Below are 20,029 nucleotides of genomic sequence, written 5' to 3'. Positions count from 1 at the left end.
TAAAAATTATAGGTTTTCGAGCAATAATGGTAAGCATTTGGATTCCTCTTCAGAACAAATACAATAAATAAAATGACAAAAAAAAAAAGAAAAAAAAATACATTTTTTAATTATTTTATTAATTTGTTGAGAACATTCCCCATCCATACTGTAACAGTGTTGCCATCATTAAGTGTAAAGGTCTCTTCGTACTACGAAGTTACAAAATCAAGTCTTCTGGATACTGGTGTGTAATTTTGACACATTCTGAAAAAATACTCCTAGGCTGATTTCTTCTTCTTTTTCGCAAAGTATATGACACACAGAGAAGGTTCGATATCGACTCATGGAACAATATTGATAATCCAATTCTCGCGTTCAGTATCATAAGGGCGTAACTGCAATGATCGATTTCTCTTTAGCTAATTACTTGGACGGGTGACCGTTTTCGGCTGCTATTTTCGATTAAGTAGAAAGAACTCATCGTACTTAATCGTGCTGCGTCGTAAAACATTTCGAAAATCTATGAAATTTCTTGTACTAATCGAAAGAGAAAATCGACGAAGAGTAATCGATCACTGCAGATACGCCTGTATGATACTCAACGCGAGAATTTCATGGTTACTATGATGGTCCCCTCAAACGACTTTTCATAGCATTGCCATTCCATGACTCCATATTTCCATGAGTCGATGGTCCCTTCAATATCGACCTCCATGAGGTTGACTGTAGTTCTAAGTATCTCTGTGTGTTGTGATATTTCAGATAATTAAGCAGAAATCAGCGCAAAATCAATTTTTCAGATAATGTTATAGATACACGCACAATGTGCTGGTCCAGAAGTGCTCGATTTTGTGTAACTTTTCGGTTTATTCTACGACTTGCGTGAGGTGAGAATTTTCGGTCTCGTAGAGCGAGGTGACAATACTCGACTCGAGTGACGTGACTCTCCATTCAGTTTCCACGGCGTGTCACTTTACTCGAGTCGAGAATTGTGACCTCTCTATACTGCCCATAACTGCAAAACAGTCACATTCGACATTTTTGACGATTTCGAGTTAATATCGTGGAACATCATCAAATCATCAATACTTTCGACTAACCTCATAAAATCTGTGAGATTGTTCTAGAAAATTCGGAAAAAATACCAAGTTGTTTTGTCACATTGCTTGATATAACCGCAGAACAGTCACATTGAGATTATACATGGGCCTCGTAATGTTGGGACTAAGAAATTTCTATCAGAATTATTTTCTGGCTATTCACCCAATATGTGAGATGAGCTGTACAAAATTTTAGCTTCACATAAGCATTGTTGAATTCTTGGTAATTTTTTGAAATTTTGGGGCCTTCCCATACTGACGAGAAATTCATACTTGGTACTCCATTTACTCAGTGCCTACTTTTGTCGAATGTTACAAATATGCAGTTATGGGCAGTATATGAGACCGACAATTCTCACCTCACGCTAGTCGTAGAATAAGCCCATTTGTTTTGAAGAGTTCAAATCGAATGATTAAAGTAAGGGCTGTATTTTGTTAAGAATGAGTATTGATCGCTGCTTCTTTTCTATGGACATATTGCTCTTTTCCTCGCGTCCTTCAATTCAAATTCAAGGGCATGGATGTGACGAAGTGCATCCAGTAATCGCAAAACGCAAAAACTCTTAATAAATAAAACTCAAATAAAACGGCTTGCCGTATAAATAAAACAGGGATCCACCACATACGAGACCAATGTTTTTTCTTATTTCACTCCATTCGTTACGTTAGATAAATAATGATGCTAAAAGTTTTGAAATTGGTTGGAAAATAACAAAGTTACGTTTACTTCACTGAAGGTCATTTTTATAACTTGAAAATTCACCTTCAAGACGCCTGCGCCACCTCTAAATGTTAATATTTTTGGCTCAGATTTTGAGGTTTCTCTCAATGTGATTTGGATTCAGTAGAGCACACGAATTTTTGGTTTTGAGAACTTTTGAAAAATAAGCCGCACCCTAGTACACACCAAAAAAATATTAGATTTACACGTAACGTAATTTTAGCTTTAATCATGCAAAGCCATTTCTCATGTATTATTCAATGATAAAACCTATAAACACATCTATTTTATCCAATATTGCTAGCAAAATCCTTAATATTGAACACAACACGTCTTCTCTTAAAGAATGTTGCATGCAAAACGGCTCGGTTTACATGATTTTAACGCTGAAAATTCAATCATAAATAATGCACATCAAATGACAAGCCGTCGATTCATCCATGTGCATTATATATGATAAAATATTCAGCGTAGAATCATGTAAACCGAGCAATTTCACTTTCTAGATGCAAGAAAGCATGCAATATTGGCGAATGTTGGATAAAAGATCATGAAATGTTTCAGTTTCATTCAAGATTGCAAGCATTTTCGAATGCAATGAGACAGTTTACATAATTCATCGTTGAATATTCAGTTATAACTCGTTTCACATGATTATCATAAAAGTTTACGTGTCACGTAAATTTAAGATTTTTTGCTGTGTAGGACAAACGTTGATAAATATCTTGTGCACAGTGTAGCTAAGAATATTTTTAACCCTATGGAGTCCTAGGCTAAAAATCGAAAGTTACCACAAGACTAAGAAAGCTTTTAGTCTTCACCGGGTAGCAACTAAGGACCTTAAAAATAGGAAATTACCCAACTAATAATTTTAGCGCTATAAGCCAAGATTGTTTGCTTTGTGCTGTATAACAGTTGAATTGAAGCAGCGAATGCAGCAGAAAATGAAGTCTGTCAGAAATAGTACGATTAGCGTTAATACAGCTGTAAACAAACATTTTGCAGCTACAAATCGTAGCTGAATAAATTTGGTCAATTATAGCTTTTGCTGCTTTCACTAAGCTGTAATTCAACACCGTAAAAGGTAGCAACCTATTGATGTGGAATAAAAGTCCCCATCATTAATCCGGCTGCTTCTATACAATATGATTTGTTATGCTGCTCAATATACAATTAAGAAGCGCTTTGTCGTCAATCTCTCACGCCGAGGACCTGGGATCGAATCCCATCCCCGACATAGTCACTTATGACGTAAAAGTTATAGTGACGACTTCCTTCGGAAGGGCAGTAAAGCCGTTGGTCCCGAGATGAACTAGCCCAGGGCTAAAAATCTCGTTAATAAAGTCAAATCAAATCAATCAATTTGTCGTCAATTATACAGCGACCATACAGCAGTAAGCTGTAAAACAACAAATTGTGGCGCATCTACACAGCTTGTAGGATGTAAACATTGCGTTTGACGTTTCGCGCACTTTTTCAGCCTGATGAAGTGGTTTAAGCGTGACGATAACATCTAATAACATCATTATGCAATATTATATGAACAGTTTTCGATGTAGAACAAAACGTATGTTTTATTTGCCTTCGAAATATACTGTGGTGGCAGCAAGGACAGCATCGAGACTTGTGGATGCAGAGATCATGAGTTCGATCTCAAGCTGTGGCAGGTACTCTAATTGAGTAACATTGGGAACATTGAATTCAGATAATTATGATATGAATTCCGGAGGCTGCCGGAATAGTAGTTTACGGAACAAGTTGCAGAATGATGATTTTTACAGCACGAGTCGTAAATTTATCCTACGAGGCTTGCCGAGTAGGATAATTACGACGAGTGATGTAAAAATCGAGTTCTGCAACGAGTTACGTACAACATTTTTTGCAATTTCGTAGAAGACCACTTGAGAGTATCAGAAATTATATCGGAATGCATTCACCATCATTTTACAATTTCTGAAAAATGGTTGTGTAATGATTCATTACGCAACTCAAAACAGTTGCGTAATGAGAAAGCGTTGCGTAATGAATCATTACAGCACTGGTTTCAGTTCGGTAATGACTATTCCCGCACTGCATACTTCAGTGCAGGAAAGTAGGCCGTTTCATGACAGATTGGCGTGATGAAAATCAGCCTATTACGATGAGAAATTGCAAAAATAATATTTAATCCATAATACAGGAAAACTGTATAGGGTAAAGATCGCAGCAAGCCGTGCGCGTGGGCGGCTGCGTTTTGAATTTTCTGTCACGTTAATTTCGGTTTCGCGAATTTTTGATTCGGCTGGTGCCAAATATAATCGGCTGATGGTGTTATTCGAATTGCAAATGCTCTTGTAAAAGTTTCGTAAAGTGATAAAAGTGTTCCATTTTTGCGAAAATTGAATTCGCTCAATGTGTTAGATTTTACGTGGTTCCGCTGGTGCTTCGGCTGCCACCCGGATAGATTTTCCGATAGTGAAAAGTGTGATTCTGATAAGGGATGGTACACAAATTATGTCACGCTAAATTTCAACTTTTTCGACCACCCCCCCCCCCCCCCCTTTGTCACACTTTTTGTATGAGCCCTTCAAAATTTTTGTAAGGCTTGTCACGCTTGGCTTTGGCCCCCCTTTGGAGCGTGACGTAATTTGAGCATGACCCCTAAATTGTAATGAGCAAGCATATTAGCTACGGTTATGAAATCAGGTGGTGGCGGCCAGTGCCTTCTTAAAAAAAAATGAAAAAAGTGACGAAACCCCATTTGATTACGATCATTGTGCTAGGCAATGTTAAAGAATATTGAAAACCAAAAGAAAATGCCCAGTTTTGCTTTTTTAATTGTGTGAGCTTTATCGACGACGCACAATTTTCGTTAATACGGAACCATTCAGAGGAAGCGGATCATTTTTCAACAAAATGCCTGAGACTTTTTGCAGAGACTGCAACTTTATTTGGCGTTAGGACAAACGAATGGCTTTGGTGAGTTTGTTCCGATTAAACTGATTATTTTCAATGCAATATGGGCTGCTTCTGTATCATAGGGTTGGGTTAATTATTCTTCTCGTTTCAGAGCGCGAGTAATGGCGCTCAAACCAAAGCTCATTAGATAGGACATAAGGTGGAAATACCTGAGCCCCATCCCTGCAAAACAAACGCGCATGGAGTGACATTAACTTTCTTAGCTACGTCACTCCCAACGTTGATAAAAACATTTCATTTACTCTTGTACCAAAACATATACTCAACTACACATACACTTGATTTGAATCCGGTCGCATCACTCGCTTATAGTGAATCCTAGACCATTCTCTTCCCTATTATCCAACTCCTTGACATCTATGAGGGCGTCGGTGAGTCGCTGGCCTCTCTTTAAGTAGGTGTCATACCATCATTATCCTTCCCTTTCCTCGTAACGGAGAAGATGGGCGTGGCCGGCAATGAAAATTGTCATGACTTTTAATCTCTGACTTCTGATTCGATTGCTATTCTTTCCGAAATAGTTTTCCATAAGCATTTGGAATAAAGGCCGGTTTGCTACTGACAAGAAAAGGAATCGCCTATCTCGATGCGTGGAAAATTTCTCCCAAGAAATGGTCAAGAAAATCACATTTTTCTGATCGCAGTACGCAGTTGAGAAGAAATGTCACTTCAAAGGGGGCTCTCTGTAGGAAGTTTCTTGACCCTTTCAATCAAGGAATTTCTTTACTTTTCTTGAGCGAAACAGCATATAAGTATACTTAGCTTAAGAGTGGTAAAGTAACCAACATGACAGCTGTCAGTATGCAATCTACGAAATACTCTGTTACAGGAGCTTAAAATAGCTGAGTAGATTCGCCAGATTTGTTGATAAAAGGATCGCATAGAAGCTTTCGTCCGTATGTACAGCGCCTTTACTCAGCAACAAGCCGTATAAAGATGACTTAGAGAATGCTTACATTTGCCTCTATCCAGGTTTTTAAAAGCGCTAATGGCTGCCGCTAACAGGCTCACATCCTGGTAGGGACATGTCGATTTGACGTTTGGCTAAGGTCGTTTTCTATTGAACGGACCCAAGCTAAACGTCAAATCATTAAATCCCTACCAGAAAGTGAGCCTATTTGTGGCAGCCATTGAGCTCTCGTCGAGCGGAGTCACGAACACTCGCGCAAATTTGCTGGTTGAAAATACTGCCATTTGATTTTGCTGGGAACAGCTGATCTCTGTTTATATTTTTAACCAGCAATCTTTAAGTAGTGTTGGTGACATGTAACGTGTATGTACACGAGCGCAGAAACCATCATTAGCGCTCGTAAAAAGCTGGATAGAGGCCTCTTGCCAGCGAAAAAAGAGACCTAAAATTGATTAAATGAGAGGCCGAAAAAAGACCGAACAGGAACCAAGAACCAGTGCTGTTAAATGTCAAAATTTTGGAAAAAATAAAATGCTTATAGCTTCTTTCCAGGTGAAATATAGCATCGATAAATATTGCCGACCGATAGTAATTCGGAAAATGTCACCAAGAAAAACATTTTCCGATGACTTTTTCCACAGGGAAGGATGATATTAGCAATATTCAAATGTCAAAGTCACGTGATTTTCATGACATTTAACAGCTCTGCCAAGAACACAAAACGAATCCTAATACACTCAGGCAAATGCACTGTCGATAAACATAGGAACCCCTTATGGAAATTCGCCACAAGAAATCGGGTTGAAATTCATAAATTTGCCTTATGAAACCAGAATTTGAAAACAAAAAAACGTTTACGCAGCAACCTGGAATCGAACCAAGAACCTTGCGATCGATTGGCCCGAGCGGTCACCACGCGCCTATCGATGCCTTGATGTGGAGTGATGCTAAAACGATACATAACGCGCTCGTATTGCAATAATCGCTCCACCTTTCATAAGGCAAAATGTATGAAATTCGATAGTCCAGTTCGCTGCGTGCAACCTAAGTGCTGTCAAAACGTTTTTTTATTCGCACAGGTTGGACCTAGTTTCGCACTAGTTCCAACCCCAAGTCCGATAGGTTCGCACTGTGATGAATCACGGTTTCATGACTGCAATCGAACCGTCATATTTGTAACAACCAAAACAGTTTTCGATTGCGTTACGAAACAGGTTTCGCTGCTTCTGCGATTAGAAATCTGAAACAGATTCTGACTCGGATTTCGAAGATTTGTATCAATCAGTTATTTCGAAAATAACGAGATTAAAACAAAAGCCTGTGGGCAAAGTTTTGATCGACATGAGGGAGAACTACACGGATGAAGAGGTAGTACATATCTAGAGGAATTCGCGATTAGGGCCTATCTGACAAATCAATAACAATGAGAAAATAATCAATGAAATTTTCATGTGCAATTTTAAATCCCAATTGGAGAAAATATACTCAAACTTTAACCTTTTCACATTAAAACATATTTCATAAGCTAAGTTTTAAAATCCTCATCAATACCACACACATCTCCTACAATTCCCCTAGCTATTTCATACTCAAAAAATCTTTAAAGGTTTCGCCTAAAACGTACTCGAGAATGCCAGTATCGCCCAATGTTATGAGCCTGTAATCGATATTATTTTCAATGTCGCCTATTACTTTGCGCCGTGTTTACATTCTGGTTTCAATTAAGCCCGCCATGTACGCCTTGTTTATTTTTTGTTTGCAGTGTCGCCTTTTACTCTCGCCGTGTTTTGATTTCGATTTCAGATGCGCCCATCACTTTGATAAACAAAAACACAGGCGTGACCAATAAAGTGTGTGGTTTGGCATGAGGTGAAGTTTCGTCTTCTACAAATTTGCGTTTTTTGAATTGTTTTCAATTGTCGGTGAACCGCGAACGAATGGCAATGCTGCCAGCTTTATTCATTTTTTAATCAGTCATACAATACAAATTCAAAGTAATAATATTTGGGTAAAATTCAGTATCATAACACCTTCCTCTGCTTTAAGATGGCTCTCACCACATAACTCAATCGTCCAACTGGTAGTCATCCAGCCGCAATGGTCGTCTGACCATCCGCTTCGGCCGGTTGGTTGGCTCTGCACGCACTGTTGATGGAGGATGTTGCTCAGCATACGATGACTGGCTTGGAGAGGGGCTGAGGTGGACTGTCGGAGTGCTTTGACACCCTTCAGCAGGCTCAAACTTGATCGAAGGCAACCTATTGGCGTTTGGTGTGCTTGAAACCTGTTGATCTCGTCGACTGGCCGCACTGAGGAAGCTGTCAGCAGTTGATTCATCCTGACGGTCGTTGTTGCTGCTTAACTCTGGAGAATCCTGGTAGCCACAGAATGCCGACGTATTTGCATCCCGCACATACTTCCTATTTCGACGATAGACTGCCTCTCCTACTTGTATTTGATAATCTCGATCGTTCAGAACCTCCGCTACTCTTCCACGAGTCCATTGCGTAGTAGTTTCCGGCTTTAACTGTACATACACTTCCTGTCCACGCTGTAGTTTTGGCAACTCCTGTGCTGCACGATCATGGTAGAATTTGGACTTCACCTTCCTTGCTTCTATGTTGTCTCTGATCCGATCAGCATCAACAGGGTTCACTTGTAGCTGGTGTTGCGGAACTGGAAATATTCCTCGAGTTTTCCTGCCCATCAGCTTCTGCGTTGGAGTGTAACCATCGGACTGCGGTGTGTTGCGCCATTCCAGTAGAGCTAGCCATACATCCTTTCCTTCCTCTAACGCCTTCTTGATGAGATTTTTACCGATTTTGACCGCGGATTCTGCCTTGCCGTTTGCTTCATGGTGGTACGGAGCACTAGTCGAATGTTGAATGCCGTACTCCGCCATCAGTGTCTTCCATTCTTCGCTTGTGAACTGTTTCGCAGAATCTGTGATCACCTGGCGATTGGTTCACTGGCTTGACTCGATTTGAACTTGTTGCACGCCTCGCACTTCTTGACGTAGTTGCGGATGTGATCATTCATGTTCGGCCAGTACACCACCGAACGCGCTTTCCGTAGTGTAGCTTGCTCACCTTGGTGACTGTAGTGCAGTAGATTTAACGCTTTCATTCGACATTTGGCCGGAACCAGCAACCTTTCACCTCGCAAAATCACACCATCCTGCATCACTAGTTCGTTATGGAACGGGAAGTAAGGCTTCGCACAATCCAGCACCGTATTTTTCTCTTTCGGCCATCCATTTACTATGTAGTCCTTCAACTGTGCACAAACCTCGTCCTGCTCCGTTTCCTTCTTGATATGCTGCAACAGTTCGTCCTGTATCTCGATGTGCTCCAGAGTGCTGACCTCCTCAATCGCCTTCCACAACGCGTCCATTTCCTCTGCATCCGGTGTCTGATCAACGTTCACGTTCCGAGAGAGAGTGTCAGCCAGTATCAGCTTGCTCCCTTTCACGTAATTTACCTGCAGATTATACCGTTGGAGACTTAGGACCATCCTCTGGATACGTTTTGGTGCTGACGATATCGGCTTCTTGAAGATAGAGAGCAGCGGTAGATGATCCGTCTCTACCATCACTTGTCGGCTTCCAAAAATATACTGGTCGAACCTCTTGCAGGCGAACAAAATTGCCAGAGTTTCTTTCTCTATCTGGGCATATTTTTGTTCGGTTTTGGTCAGCATACGAGAAGCGAACAAAATCGGCTGACCGGTTTGCATTAGGACAGCTCCTAGAGCATAGCTACTCGCATCACATTGGATCGTCGTCTCGATACCAGGGTTGAAAAATTTGAGGGACGTAATCTGCGCAATCTGGTTTTTCAAAACCTCAAATGCTTCCCTACGACGCTTTCCCCAAGACCACGAATCTTCTGCTAGAGCCTCCCGGAGATCCACACTCATTTCCGAAAGCTTCGGAATGAATTTGGACATGTAGTTCGCGAGACCAAGAAAGCGTTGCAATTCCGCCGCATTGCTAGGCTGGGGCATTTTACTAATAGCAGTTGTCTTACCTGGATCTGGTTTCAAACCATCCTTCGAGAGCACATGTCCGAAAAACTGAACTTCGGATTGGTTCAACCTCATCTTCGTCCGATTCAGCTTGATTCCGGTCTGTCTGCAGCGTTCCAATAGAGCAACCAGATTGTTGTTGTGGTTCTCTATCGCCTGTTGCTCGTTCTCTCCTGTACCGAAACACAGTATGTCATCCGCAAGTACTTCGATTCCTTTTAGTCCTTGCAGCGCTTGGAACAGCTTCTGTTGGAAGATTTCTGGCGAGCACGATAGTCCGAAGGGCAGCCGCTTCCAGACATATCGGCCAAACGGTGTCCAAAACGCCGTCAGCATGCTGCTCCTCTCATTCAGCTCGACATGCCAGAAACCGTTGCGCACGTCGAACGTAGAGAAAACCTTCGCATTGTGTAAATCTGGCAAAATTTCTTCCAACGTCGTCATTTGAAATCTGGGACGTTTGATCACTTGATTGAGTTCCACAGGATCAAGGCAAATTCTCACTTTCTCTTTTCTCACCACAACCACAATGTTACTCGTCCATTCGGTAGGTTGGTCCACTTTTGCTATGATTCCTCTTCTTTCAAGGTCGTTCAGTTCACACTCAAGTTTTTCTCTCAATAGCACTGGCACTCTTCTTGGTTCTTGTTGTTTCGGCATAGCGTCATTCATTTTTATGTCCACTTTTCCTTCCAGCTTTCCATCACCGCTAAACAAATTCGCATATCTCTTCACGATTTCTTCCACTTCCTTATTCTTCACCTCTTTCTTCTCGCACTTACTTTCTTCAGCATCGCGTTCGCACGTATTGATGTCATGTATGCTCACTATTCCTAGTGCCTTGCACGTTTTGAGGCCTAGGAGCGGCATTTGCAGCACTTCCGGTAGAAGATCCACCACTTGAAACGCAACTTTGAACCGCTTATCTTTGCTCTGGTGCCGGAGGACAACTAATCCAATCGCTGGTACCATATTACCCCCGAAATCCTTCAGTTTGGTAACACTGGCCTCGAGCTTTACCGCTTTACCCACTAGCTTCTCTAGCTGATACCGAGTAATTACGTTACAGGACGCACCTGTATCCACTTGACACTGCACTGCCTTCGGATCGGCTTTTCCGTACGAAAATTTCACATCGACAGCGATCTTCTTTTCAACAACATTCACAGTCTCAATCGTAGAAATATACTCTGACTCATCACTACTGTCACTTTGTTCTTCGACTGTCTTCACTTTGGCCGTACGCTTTTGCTTCCCATAGACCACTTTCCGCTCAATCTGTTCTTCATCCCTCTTGGAGCGGCACACTTTCGCGAAATGATTAAGCTTCCCGCAGATTCTACACTTTGCATTGTTGGCCGGACAGCTGTCGCGATCACCCAGCTTATGGTCTTTTCGTCCACAAAATTTGCAAGACCATTTTTCACTACGCGCACTTTCCATTCGTACTTTCGCAATGATTTCGGAGTTTGCTTCAGCCCCAAGTGGTTCCTCTTTCACACAAATAGCCGCCATACGGTTTTCCACCAGCTTTTGTGAGCGACACACATCAATCGCATCAACCAATGTCAGATTCCGCGTTTTCAGTAGCACTTTTCTCGCCTCATCGGATTGAATGCCAATCACAATCCGATCCCTGATCAACGAATCCTTCAAGTTCCCAAAATTGCACGTATCGGCTAATTTTCGCAATCTGCTCACAAATTGATTTATGTCTTCACTGTCACTTTGTTTTGACGAATTGAAAACAAATCGCTCGTATGTTTCATTTGTTTGCGGTAAACAATAACCTTCCAGCGCCGTGAGTATTGCCGCCGTCGTCACCTGGTCCGCCTCGGGTAGCAATGTGTTAAGCACCTTCACCGCATCTAACCCCAAAAAGTTTTTCAACAAAGCCACTTTCACTTGATCAGGTTTCGTTTCGATTTCTGCAGCTAGCACAAAAATGTCCCACGACTGTCGAAAATCACGAAACTCTTCCGCCAAATGCTCACTACCCACATTCAAGGGATTTGGTGGACGCACACCCAATACACTCATGTTTCCTGCTGGTATTTGTGCTGCTGGTAGGACGGGTCCTGCTGGCAGTTGTGGTAGTGCCGCTACTTGATTTTCAGCCATCAATCAACACCACTACTAATGCATGAACCACTGCGCTTCTTCCCGAAAACCTCGTGCCGACGCCGATCCCTTCTCCCAGTGCTTTCTAACCAGCGAGAGGCCGCACCTCCGAGTTTCCGATATCTTCCGATTCCGTCGCGAATTCCGCTTCCGGGTAACCACTTTTTCCGATTAGATTCCGACTTTTCCACGCAAAAATACCGAAAAAAGATTAACCACTTCTGACACCATGTTTTCAATTGTCGGTGAACCGCGAACGAATGGCAATGCTGCCAGCTTTATTCATTTTTTAATCAGTCATACAATACAAATTCAAAGTAATAATATTTGGGTAAAATTCAGTATCATAACATGAATAGTTAAATTATCGATAGGGGAAAAGTTCAAGTGCAGTGAATAGACAATCGAGCTACAATTTCAACGCTATATTTTCTTAAATTGTGTACATTTTGTCAGTTTCGCCTGATTCGCGAATCTTTCTAGAATATATGCATTCATTTCATTTATCAGGGCTGCCCAACGTACGGCCGCGGGTTGTGAATTATACCAAATTGGAGTTAGCACATATCTCGCTTTCAGTATCATAGGAGCGTAACTGCAGTGATCGATTTCTCTTCATCGATTTTCTCTTTAGCTAATTACTGGGCCGAGTGACTGTTTTCGACTGCTATTTTAGACTCAGTAGAAAGTATTCAACATCCTTCATCGTTCTGAATCGTAAAATGTTTCGAAAATCGAGTGAATTTCATGCAATAATGCAAAGAGAAAATCGACGAAGAGAAATCGATCACTGCAGATACGCCTGTATGATACTCAACGCGAGATATGAAGGCTAAACATTTCATTTGTAAATTACTCAAATCAACATCAAATTTGAAGATTTTTTTTGCAGCTAAATTTTAAGCACTTATTTTGAGATCGCGAATAATGTCGAAAATTGTACTACGCATAGGTCTAACGTGAGAACGTCATGTTCATGATGTGAAAAGTTTTTATTTAATAATACTAATCTTACAATATAAGAGCAATTTATTTTCTTTACTTCTCTATTTGGTAGACAAAACTAAATGCCTTTTGAGGCCTTGTCAGATTTAACAATGAAATCTAGAAGATATTTTCCAGGGGACTGGCATGCCGCCATCTTTGTGTAGCCTTCATTGAAAATGATGGAATGTCAAAATTGTTTTGTTTGCTCACTGTTTACAAACACCTGTAAGTTATCAGGATCTGCAGGATACGCTGCCACGAATTTTAACGGTCTGAACTTAAAACTGAAAATTGAGAAGTAAGATCAGTAAAATGAAGTGTTTCGTGCCATCTTGCAGCAGTAATTTCAATTGCAAAATTCCAAGAAACAATGCTGGCTGGAAATCCAAGCATCGTTTTCCCAGAGACAACGCGCAAAGATATTGTTGGCTGCAAGCTATTGCGAATGCAGAACAAATCGATATAAATGTGGAAAAAATCAATTTCAGTGCTGTGCGAGTTTGTTCCAAGCATTTTTCGAACAAATCATTCTACTATCGGAAAAGTAAGCTTTTCCTCACAGATGAAGCTGTTCCAACAATTTTTCATAATTCCGAGGGAAATGAAAGGTATTATACCGATTACTTTCTGAAAGTTTAAACCTCCAAACATCCGGCGTTCCAACCATTTCAAATTCACAGAGTATCGTGAATCAAAATGTCAGTCAGCAAGATCTCTCAAACTGTAGCAGGTAATCTCCCATCAAATATATTTGAAAAAAGATCACTTTAAAACATATTCATGAAATAGGCGAATCCGGTATCCCGGAGATATCACCGGTCATGATTTAACCAGTGAAGAGAAGGCCATTGCTTTGCCCAAAGTGCAGGCACAACTGAATCGTTCCCAAAAAAATGTAAAACGACTTAGGTCCCAGGTCAAAAGGCCGAAGGATAAGCTGCAAAGCATGGAAGATCTGTTGGCGAAATTTAATAAAAAAAAGTTACTCTCAGATACAGCAAATTTATTTTTGCAGGTAAATTTAAAAAAACATCAATTTCATAGGTAATTTTTACTAGCTATATGGTAATTATTCTAGCGTTTCCAATCGAATTACATTTTGTTCAGAGAACTAATGCTTCGTAAGAAAGGAGAGCCGTGCAGCGAAGTGTTACGGTCCTTTGCCACAACGCTTCATTTCTACTCAGCAAAAGCCTATAGGTATGTTCGTGAAGTTTTCAAAAAGACCCTACCGTGGACGTACCATATTTGACGCGGTTAAGAAAATTCTAAATTCAAACTCTTGTCAAATCGTCTAAATCTATCCGATTTTGTTGAAATTTGAACCTATGCTAGCTCAAATATTATAGAATTAGGGAAAAATCAGTAAAAAAATATTAAACGATTTTTTCTTCATGTTTGATTGACTTTTTGTGGAACACATTAGGTTTCTTTATTGACGCATCAATTCTTCAATGTGCCTAATTTGACGCACTCCTTATTTGACGCACTTACAAATAATTGCTAAAGTTTAAAATATACAAGAGTTCAATTAATTGAAAAAAGCGTTTTAGAGAGGACATAAAAGTTAGAACCTTTGGAAAAAGTTTTGAATGACGTCATCCGGTAGTCACTTTTGCTATGCGTTTAGTTAGCGTAGAAAATAAAACCGGCGATTGAGTTCAATCTATAGTTAAGCATTATTGTTTAGTTTAATGTATTTTCGTCGTGATATCAAACAAGGGAAAGGTTTGAAAACTACGTTGCGCTGTAACGGGGAAGGTAGTTGCTAAAACAAGGACAAATTGGTCAAAAACTAGAACGAAAACAACCGGTTCCAAAAATTACCGTTTGATAATCTTCGTTAACACGTGAACTACGCCTACTTGTCCCATGTTCTATGTCACCCTTATGGACCGCGGGACAAATATGCGTAGAACCAACGGCAGTATGGGCCTCGAAATAGATCGAGATGGGTCATACATTAAGTACGTCATGTAATTTTCGTTTCCCTGAACCTCCTCCTCTTCCTAAAAACGTAACGTAATCTATGGATGACCCTTTACATGTGATTACATTCAAAATAATCCAAACGTCATTGTTACGTGAAAACATACGTGGATTTTTTCCATCGCACTTTCCACGTAGCTCTTACGTTAATCATAGGTAGCCCAGAATGAACGCATGAACTTCTGAACTTCGTCCATTCCACCGGCGCTACGCGTAAGAGCTACGTGGATTTTCCGGTAGCCTTTACGAAGCATTTCAATAGGACCTAGATAGTTTTGAATTAAATTTAACTGGAATAAAGACCAACCTTATCTCTAATAGGCTTTGGAAGAAAACTAATTCCCAATTGGAAAATGTAAACAGACCTACAAGATTGTGATATTTTTATATTCAATCTGAGCATTGTGAATCCTGTTTCCCAAATGTTGTGAGTTTGTTCTGTCTTGTTGTAGTCTTCGCCTTCGCGTGCTATAATTGATAGAGGTTATAAATCAGGTATAAAATGCAGGGATTCTTCGGTATACAAAGCATATTTACCTTAAAATCAATCTAACACAGGGTTTAAACACAGACAAACAGACGTCACACTCTCATCATTGTCCATCGACCACCTTTTTAACGGTCGATTCAAAAATATTGTAGGTGGCTAATCCGCCACCTGCAGCGCTTGCGTCGTTTTTGTTCGTGTTTGACGTTTACACACTACCGCCATCTGTTGGCCTGTTTGCCAAACACACCGATTTTAGCATTGGGCGTATATGTCTTCGTGACTATGATTTTGATCGAGATTTGCTCTAAGTGTTACGTCTGTTTGTCTGTGGTTTAAAGTTCAGCAGCTTCTGAAGTTCCTCAAAAATCAAGCGGGCGCCATCTTAGGATTTGCGCTCAACACCGAATGAACGTACAACATGCAGATGTCAAAATGAACTTAGGCACCTACGTGAATTTCACGTAAGTGCGATAGGTAACCTCAGTAACAATTACCGATTCACTATTTGATGGTTATGAATGGCTTAGTGATCTTTATCTTAGTCAGGTAAAGTGGAGGCAAAATGAATTTGGAATGATCTACGTGATTTTTCACGTAGCAATGACGTTTGGATTTTTTTGAGTGTACAAAAAGCCTTGGGTTGTTCTGCGGACGGATTTTTTGAATGCAAGCCCCATAAATATTTATTTTTCTATTTTCGATTTAACAAAACATGCTGAACAAAATAGCAAATAATTAGGAACATTGTGTGCCTAACTTGACGCACAAGATTTTCATACAAAAATATGTCTTAAAGCTTAAAAATAGAAAACTTTCGACGTCAATTCATGAATAAAAGAATATTACTGTCTGTTGTTGATGATATTGCTGTATTACAGCACAATAATTTCACGAAAATTTTTCAACAATAGTTAGCAAATTCACTAAGGAATGAAAAAATTTACGCACTTGTCGGATGCATTTTCAAATAAACTTTATTTTTTAACTATTATCAATCAAATATAAACTTTTTTCGATTGGAATCCTTCAATAACATGTAAATAAAGATTAAGCAATACATTTTCGAGTGCTAGTCTGATTTTGAATTAATTTATTATAACATTAATTAGAAAATGCGTCAAGTTTGGACCCGCGTCAAATATGGTACGTTCACGGTACCACATGAACGTACCATTATACGGTGGTATGTTAGTGTAGCGGGTGAGCCAGGAATAACCAAGGAGACATTGGCAGCTTTGAAGCTGAAAGCCGACGAGAAAGCTTCTAGAGGCGAGCCACTCCTTGGAGCTTTGATGATGGACGAGATGGCAATACAACAACAGGTGGAGTGGAATCACCACGCGAAGCGCTTGGAAGGCGTTGTTCAACACAGCCAGCAAGACGGAAACGAGCCACCTGAAAATTCAGTTCCAGCAAAAGGAGCAATGGTATTCATGGTATACGGAATTCAGGAAACGTGGAAAATACCGGTTGCCTATTTTTTGATTGCCGGTATGAATGCAGAAGAACAAAGACATGCTGTTGAAATTATTCTCTCTTGTCTGCACGAAGCGGGTGTAACAATTATATCACTTACCTTTGACGGAACCATCACAAACCTATCAACAGCCAACGCTCTGGGGTGCAACCTTAAACCAAACTCATCGCAACCCTTAAAAACCAGCTTCAAGCACCCATGTGCCGACTATGATGTATTCGTCATACTAGACCCGGTACACATGCAAAAGTTGGTGCGCAATACTTTACATGCTCAGCGAACCCTTCTTACACAGAATGGACTGGTACAGTGGAGCCACATCGAAAAGTTAAACGATCTTCAAAATCGTACAGGAAACCGCCTCGCTCCCAAGCTTTCACTGGCTGTACAGGTTCTTAGCCAAAGCGTTGCGTCTGCGTTAAATGTCTTGAGAGGATCAGACAGCTCTTTTGCGGATAGCGAGCCTACTGAAGAATTCTTGAGCCTTTTTAACGACATGTTTGATATATTCAACAATATGGACTCGCAGGCAAAGGGTTTTAAACAACCGTTATCAAAATTAAACTTCGATCTATACCACCACGCATTCAAGTATCTGGAAGAGTATACTCGAAACATTAAGCTACAAGATGGCACACCGATTCTCGAGTCCCGTAATAAAACTGGATTTCTTGGATTTCTTGTAAACATTTACAGTTTCCAAGAAATCTACAGGCTTTACATTGATGAAAGCCAAATAATAAATGAGCTACATACGTATCGTCAGAGTCAAGACCACATCGAAACCTTTTTCGGGTCGATTCGAGCAAAAGGGGGTTGTAACAATAACCCCAGCTCAACTCAATTCAAAGCCAGCTACAAGAGACTTATAAACAGTAACGAGATAACGTGTTCAGCAAAAGCCAATTGCAGCCAATTTGCCGAAACCAAGACATTATTTGCATGTTATGTTTCGATGCCCTCTGCAAAGAACAAGACTTCTGCAAAGACTTTGCTAACACCGGAACCACTCATGCAGCAGATGGAGCAGCATGTGAACGACAACTTCTCCATGGCTGTGGAAGCAAGGTATGCAAGCGAAGTACAAAAGAAGATGCTCTTCAAAACATCATGTAGAGAATGCATCAGTTCTTTGGTAACGGATGATACCTGGGAGGGAGAAACCAAAACAAAATTTCTGTACGTCATAGCCAAGCCTGCCTTGATTGTTGTTGGCAAGCTGGAGTTATCTTGCAGTTCAAACAAACGTTGTTCTATATTTCGTGTGTAGTATCGGTGCCTCCCTCCCAGGATGATTGAGATGTGCTTCGTTTCATCTTCACCTTAAATCAATATTTCAGTTTGTTATTTTTTTAATATGTTTTCAAATATTCCTATGTGATAATAAACCCTCCATTAACGGACACTGCAGAGGCCATCGACTCAAAGAAAGATCGAGTTATGGAACATGAATGATTTTGAATTATTTAAGTTTATATTTTACAAGTACGTTAGAGTACTCTTCTCAATACTCGTTAACCTTTAGGTAGTCGCGCTGTTGTATTTTGTACAACACTGGTGATTAAACCGCGCGATGCTTCTAGAAGTGGTCAACCACGCAAAAAATGCATAATTAACTCTGTTGTGCAAATAAATGAGGGGCCCAAGCGCCACCCCTCCAAAACAATGGTTTAATGTCTAGTGTTAGCATGATCTGCTAGAGGATGCTTCAAATAGCCTCCTCAATAAAAATCGTACGAATATTCATTTCTTAAGGTGATTATAATACGAAGCCACACCTCAAATTTTTAAGAGCACAAGACTTGAGAACCAAACAGCGCTTCGCGTTGAAGATCTATCCCATTGGTCACCACCAGCATACAAGCAATTTGATTGATTTTCAACGCGAACTGTTGACAGATTCTCCAGTCTTGTGCTCATGAAAATTCAAAGTTTGGCTTCGTTTTATAATCATCTTAACTTGAAATATTCACAAAAAAAGTGCAAATTTGTTCTATGTCATGAAAAGCTTATAGTTTTGACGGTTTTCAATTGAAACTATAAGACAATTATATTTAATATTCTGGTATATTTTACCAGTCACTGAAACTAATTTTGTTCGAAATTGAATTTGTGCGTAAACACAAAATTATTTAAAAAGCTTAGCGGCGGGGAAAAATGAGCCACCAAGATTTTAGCTGAAAAACGGTGTGTATTGCCCCGATCTAATTATATCTAATTATTTTTTCTCATACCTATAACAACATACTTTTACTCAAAAAGGATTCTCATGAACGTTTGTTTTTCTTACAATGATTGTTTACGAAAAATTGTACATGATTCTCAGAGAATCTGAAACAGTTTAACATAAAATCCTTCCTGAGATTACCACTGAATTCGGGTAACATTCTCAAATGTTTGGGAACATTTGTAATTTTGCAAAATCTCGGGCAGGATTCTCGCAGAACCTTGCGCAGGATTAATTTTCACAGCCCACGGCAGGATCAGGTTTGGCTCGCGGTTGGGAAATCCTGCTATACCCCATTTGCCAGTGGTGCACCTGCTTCTTTCAAATGGCATTTATGTCATTGTTATAAATCTTAAGCTGATACATTTCACTAACAGATAATGTATTAATCGATTTTACGGATAGCTAACGCCACGTTGCGGTTGCTTTGATCTTCACAGGGCATTTGAAAAAAAATCCGGCGGTCTTCCTCTGAGGGAACGACGATTGCACTTCAAGAAACACCGTAATGTTATTCTCCCATAATAATAAAACAAACGGGGATCACAAAGCGCGACGCGTTATTCCCTCAGAGAAAAGCCGTGGAAAATTCTCGTAAAGAACCCCGATATTGGCCATCCGTCGTTTGCGAGTCGAACGAAACCGGTGTGCTGCGGGAATCTGTAGCGCGCTCCTTTTCCTATTAGAATTCCTGCCAACTTAACGGTTGTGCGAGTTGTTCTTGTTATATTATTTGTTGTATTCCAGAGATTCCAGAAGAAGGCCCATAATGAGATGAACCTACACGGGAAAAAATTCTGTGGTAAAAATAACTATTTTAGCTGACTACGGCCATTCTTAAAACTACCATGGAAATTCAGTCCAAATTACTACACTGAGGAAACGGAACGTATGAGGTACATAAGAATTTCTTATGGAATAACGACATAAGAAGTATTTTGTTCTTCATTCGAGAATCTTATAACATTCCACAACAGACTTATGAAATAACACTCATTACATAGACAGATATAATTCCATAAGAAACTCTTTTTGGATATC

At 40.2% G+C, this 20,029-nt stretch overlaps 1 protein-coding gene across 1 annotated transcript in view; it reads left to right on the top strand.

The window, feature by feature from the left end:
• The window catches only part of LOC23687733 (G-protein coupled receptor daf-37), a 511,826-nt gene that overhangs the window by 422,124 nt on the left and 69,673 nt on the right, over positions 1 to 20,029 (top strand). The gene's annotated exons all lie outside the window — the stretch shown is intronic.

Source organism: Aedes aegypti, chromosome 2, assembly GCF_002204515.2.
Source record: "Aedes aegypti strain LVP_AGWG chromosome 2, AaegL5.0 Primary Assembly, whole genome shotgun sequence".
Taxonomy (NCBI): domain Eukaryota; kingdom Metazoa; phylum Arthropoda; class Insecta; order Diptera; family Culicidae; genus Aedes; species Aedes aegypti.
The sequence above is the reverse complement of the archived record's forward strand: the minus strand, read 5'-3'. Positions and strand labels throughout refer to the sequence as shown.